We start from the raw sequence: 6,102 nt of genomic DNA, 5'->3' as shown, positions 1-6,102 counted from the left end.
TGTATTTCTTTATTTCTTGAGTGCCTTCAGAAAGTGATTTCCTTTTCCTTTGTCTTTCATCTCTGTTCTTTAAAACATGAAGAAGGCACTTGCTATGAGTTGGGCACTCTGAGATGCAAGATTAATCTTTTCTGCCATCTACTGGAGGAGACAGGCTATTAGAAAACAACAAAAGTCAGTGTTTAGCACTTATTATATGGTAGGCATATTATATATACTCTGATGCTTATAAATAATTCTAAATGGTAGATGGTATTCTCACTTTACAGATGAAATTAAATCCTCCATTTATGAAGTTGTAGAACAAAAATGTGAACCTAGCTTTGTTTCACTTTATTTCATACTATTTCTGCAATTTACAAAAATACCCTAAGATAACAGGCACACCAAACTATCTGAAGGTTGGTTAAGGAAGACTGTATGTTGAGGTGGTAGAATCTGAGGGCAAACTTGAGTCCACATTGGTAAAAGGCAAGGGTATCTGTGAAGAATGAGCAGCAAATGTGAAGGCTTGAAAACACTTCATATGTTTGTATTACACTGATGACCACAGGAGCCACTAGAAATTTTAAACAGAGGCGATATCCCATCTGCATCCAAGGCTGGTCTTCGTTTTTAAAGAATAAAGTGAATAAAAATTGAAAGAGATTTGTAGTAAATGCAGTGAGGAGGTCCAGTGAGAAAACTGGTGTCCACTAGATTTGAGACAAACATTTATGATTTGTGAGAGAGAAAACACATTCATATGTTGTATGAACAATGTCATGGAAGAAATGCTGAAGTCTGAATCTAAAAATGTAGGCCAAGACTTCATGTGCCTTTTTTGGGGAAGACCATCCATAGCTTTTATCAAATGCTTGTCTTAAGTATGTCACAATCAAGGAAGGGGACATTTAAACCTACATATCTACCAAGAATATTCAGGGAACAAACATTTAGAGACTCATGGGTGGGAAGGTGAGAAATAACAACTGAATAAGTAAAAACAAGCAACTGGGAAATTTTTTTTTCAGATAGGTAGTCAAAGAGGTCAAATACAGAAAACTGAACAACAGTTGAGTATGGGTGAAAAGTGACAACAAAAAGAGTTGCTATTCTGTGAAATTTAACTGGAGAGATTTAATTGTAGTTATATAAACAGATGTTAGCACTTAGTTTACTAATGGAACTCACTGGAGAGACAGACTGAAGACAGAAATGATGGAGAACAGACTCAGCTGGAAAGAGATGTGGCAGAATAGCACAAGAAGACTTAGAATGGAGGAGGGACAGTATTTCTCTTAGATATTCACAGGTATCTGCAGGTGAAGTTGAAAATTCAGTTCCTAGTTTTTGATGTAGATGTCAGGTAGGGACTTAGAAGGATGACCCTTCAACTTGGCTGTGCATTAGAATCATGGTGAAGGCTAAGAAGAGACTGCTTACCTCCAGTCTTATTTAGTAGATTCTCAGAGACACCTCTCTCGTAAAAAGCTCCAGTTACACCAAAACCAATGTTCTATGTCAGTTACATCCCCATTAAAAAGCTCTATAGTTAATTCTAGTAAACAGCCAGAAATCAGCAGCACCTACTTTTTTGCCTGTTAAGAAAATGGAAAAGAGTTACACATACCATTAGGAACTAGAACCATTACTCTACACAAGAGTATAGCAAGGAAAGCTAAAGGAGGCCCCAGGGAAGATGGAATACTGTCTTTTTTTTTTTTGGCCTGCCTCACAGCATGCAGGACGTTAGTTTCCTGATCAGGGATCGAACTTGTGCCCCTGCAATGGAAATACGGAGTCTTAACCACTGGACTGCCAGGGAAGTTCCTGGAGTACTGTCTTTTGAAATAAAAGTTGGAAGTTTGTGAGAATAAATAAAAGGAATATTTCACTGTTTATACCCTCTTTACAATATCCTCTGATTTTAACATAATTTACTTACTTTTAACTTCCAACTTTCATTTTCTGTAAAATACTACAAAGTAATTTGTTATTCAGCTAACTAAGCTTTGGGGAGAAAAATAAGGACCCCATTATATATTAAAAATGTAACAAAATACTGAATGATATCAAGTGTGTCAAATCTAAAAGATAAAACTAGTAAACAACAAAAACGATTTACAAATATAGAACTAGTAGTTACCAGTGGGGAAGTGGGAAGGAGAAGCAAGGTTAAGAGTAAGGGATTCAGAGGTACACCACCTATGTATACAGTAAACTGCAAGCAAATAGTGTACATACAGCACAAGGAATATGGCCAACCAACATTGCTGAGAACTATAAATGAAATATAACCCTTACCACAAAAACTGTACATCACTGTTGTACATCTAACACTGAATGTCGAATATACCTTAATTAAAAAAAAAGGTTCTCATAGAAAAGTTCAACCTAAAATAGACAATTTTAGATTTTCATTATATTTTCCTGGATGGCTTTCTTTACGCCTAGTTAGCACTCATTGAATGCTTTGATGGGTTTATTCAGAATATTCAGAAAGATAGAATAAGGCATCTAGGCATTGTCTGCAGATGGAAAGATCTAGCTGACAAAAGAGGAGGCAGTCTGGAGGTGGAGATGGAAAATCAGGTTACTGTCAAGAACAGCCTGACCTTCTATTGTAGGAGTAGGAATTTTCCTCACTCCTATATGGGGTCAGCTCTCTGAAATAATGGGCACTGCTGGGCAGGTGGGGAAGAAAAGTTACAGAATAAGAGCAAAAAAGCACCCATGGGGCAGCCCAGTGAAGGTTTAGAGGGGAGCACCAAAGGGAAGCCTAGAGGGTGTAAAGGCAGAAAGCAGAGATGGTTTCCAAAACCCACTTAATTCTTGTCCTGGGGTTGGCCCTACTCCCTCCTGTAGATCGGTATAGAAGGAGTTAGTTTACAGAGGATTAGAGAACAACCTGCTTTATCACCCCACTTTGCAAAAAATGAGATAGCCAATTTTACTTGTAACCACAAATTTCCTACTTACAAAGGGTTCTGATTCTCTGGAATGCAGATACCCACTTCAGTGTTCTGAAATGTGTTTCACTTGAGAAACTTCCTTCAGTTAGTCCCTCACTTACCTTGAAATCCTGTAGTTTTATACAGCTCGCCTATTTCATTAAAATTGCTCTCCTGAATATTATCAATGACTCCTTGCTAAAAACAGGATCGTAATCATTCTTGGCTCATATACTTCTTAAGTTTGCTTTATGTAAGACTGCATGTTTTCCTGTGCTTCCTAATTTTACTTAGGAATATCTAAAAAATAAAAAATTGATACCAGACAAAAATAGTTTCTTTTCATATCTTATTCTATAAAGTAGCCACTGAGTTAACAATTTAGATCTTTACCAAACTTTGGAAAATTCTACAAAGTAATTTTTAGAAATTAGATGAGATCACATATACATTGTTTTGCCGCCTTTTTCATTTACTGTCTTACAACTATTTTCATTTTGATTAATGCATGGAGAGCTGCATTTCTCCTCATGTAATACTTCATTATATGAATATAACATCATCTATCCAGCCATTCTTTCCCTGATGTATATTCAAGTTTCTAATTTACAAAGGACTGCAATGACTACTCAATATCTGGGTCAGGAAGATCCCTTCGAGAAAGGAATGGCTCCCTACTCTAGTATTCTTGTCTGGAAAATTCCATGGGCAGAGGGGCCTGGCAGGCTATAGTCCACTGGGTCCTAAAGAGTTAGACAACACTGAGTGACTGAGCACACACACAAATAATTCACTTCTGTTTTCAAAGTCCCTCATATGTGTAATATGTTCTCCTTGTTCCCGTTTTCTTTCCTTTTCTTCCTCAGATTTGCTATTTGTTCTTTTCAAACACCAGCTACTATTATGATCAATTTTATTTCATTAATTTCTGCTTTTATCTTTAATTCCTTTTATTTGGGGAGATTTTACTTTTTTCTGCTTCTCTGTTTGTTTTTCTTTCCTGATTCTTTCCATCAAATGTATATCCTTTAAGAGTGTGCTGCCTTATTCCCTCAGTGTGTTTATCCATATGTGGCTACAAACATTGTATTAATTTGGAGTCAGTCATAGTGGGTTCTAACTCCCTATCACCTAGCTATGTGATCTTGGCCAAATCTTGGTTTCTTCACCTGTAAAAATAGAAATAATAATACAGATTAAGTTTAAGACTATTTACAAATCATTTAGCATAAGAACTGGCCCATATTAATAACTCAATAGACGTCTGATAAGACAAAAGGCCTCAGTTACTCCATTTACAAAAATGAGAGGACTAGGCTGACTAATCTCAAATTCCCTAGCAACTAAAAAAATTTTTTTCTTTCTTTTTGGCTTCACTGAGCAAGTAGGATCTTAGTCCCCCAACCAGGGTTCAAACCGGTACCCTCTGCAGGGGAAGCACAGAATCTTAACCACTGGACTGTTAGGGAAGTCCCTGAAAAATTTTATTTTCAATCTGCTAGTTCATTTACCGGACAATCAACCGAACATCAACTCACTCATTCACCCAAACAACAGTTAGAAAGCACCTCCCTTGAACTAGGTATTCTAGATGTTAGGAATGCCATGATGAACTAACCATATAGTTCCTACCTTCCAGGTCAGAGTCCCTTGCAGGTAGGAGTGAGCACCAACTGTTAAAAGGTAACTAATATAAGGTGATACTTGGTCTAATAAAGACTGTGGGAATTCAGAGACTTTGAGGAGTATGCACAGCAAAATCAAGACAGGTTGGATACCTCATGTGGGGACTCACTACTTACTAGCTGTGTGTGCTGTGCTGTGCTTAGTCTCTCAGTTGGGTCCGACTCTTTGCGACCCCATGGACTGTAGCCCACCAGGCTCCTCTGTGCATGGTATTCTCCAGGCAAGCATATTGGAGTGGGTTGCCATGCCCTCCTCCAGGGGATCTTCCCAACCAAGGGATCAAACCCAGGTCTCCCGCACTGCAGGTGGATTCTTTACTGTCGGAGCCTGTGTATCCTCAAAAATTAACTTTAGCATTAAACTTCTCTGTAGAAAGGAACAGTAATACCAACCTGGTATCATACGAACTCAACGAATGGAGGTTATTATTATTACAAGAGTCGATGAAAGGTAAAGAAAGGCATTTACTCTATTTCAAGAAAGGAAAGGCAGGGTCAGGGCAATTTCCCAATTTTGTTAACAAAACAAAACCTGTGGCAAGGCAGCTAAGGATGGGGCGGCAGGGGGGAGGGGGGCTAAAAAAAAAAAAACAGGGTAAGAGGAGAATCAAAGTGTGTGATGCCCTTGCCCTTGGACGGCAGAGAATTCTAATTTCTGTATTTTCAGATGCTAGCACAACACCTGACCTGTGTTTGCTATAAACACGAATGGAAGAACACACGTCAAGCAACTGGACTGCAGAGAAAGATCTGGGCCAAAATGTTCAAAGAAACCATTTTACCGTGAAACGAAATCTTGGGAGTCAGGAGATCTGGTGCAGTCTTTTGACTAACGACCTCTCTTTTCACACTGGCTTTGCAACTTACCTGCTGTATGGCCTTAACAAATTACTTATACCTCGAATCTCCTCATCTGTAAAACGTGGATAACACCTACCTTACAAAATTAGTGTGAGAAATAGTACCAAGCGATTATCAATGAGGCTGGCGGTGGGCACATTCAATAATGGGACAGCGCTGAAGCCGTTTATCTTCGCCATTAGGTCTTTTGTCCGTACTTATGACAGGGTAAGAATATATTTTCTCCAACGCTCCAACCGGCACCAAAAAAGGACACTAGGTTTCCAGAGGATGCAAGGCCCCGCCCGGTTCGCGGCACATACTCGGGTCACGGACGCCGACTGCAGTCCCGGAGCCTCTCCACCTGCGTCGCCGAGCCCTGGCGGGGCAACCGATGCCAGGCCGTTATAGAGACGGGGCCGAGACAGGCTGGACGTGAGGCCGAGCGCCATTTCACCGAAACCCGTTCCACACCACCATGTCTAGAGGGGACACCTCGAAAAAAATAAAGAGTACTTAAAAAAAAAAAAAAAAGAAAAAGAAAAAAAGGGCAAGGAAGCCGGAAGTGACGCACAGCAGCGAGGAACCGGAAATGACCGCACCACGCCGGAAGTTTACCCGTTTCCAGGGCGCCGACTCCCCCC

The sequence above is a fragment of the Oryx dammah genome, unplaced genomic scaffold (genome assembly GCF_014754425.2).
Source record: "Oryx dammah isolate SB20612 unplaced genomic scaffold, SCBI_Odam_1.1 HiC_scaffold_15, whole genome shotgun sequence".
NCBI classification, from domain to species: Eukaryota; Metazoa; Chordata; class Mammalia; order Artiodactyla; family Bovidae; genus Oryx; species Oryx dammah.
Note: the sequence above shows the minus strand (reverse complement) of the source record.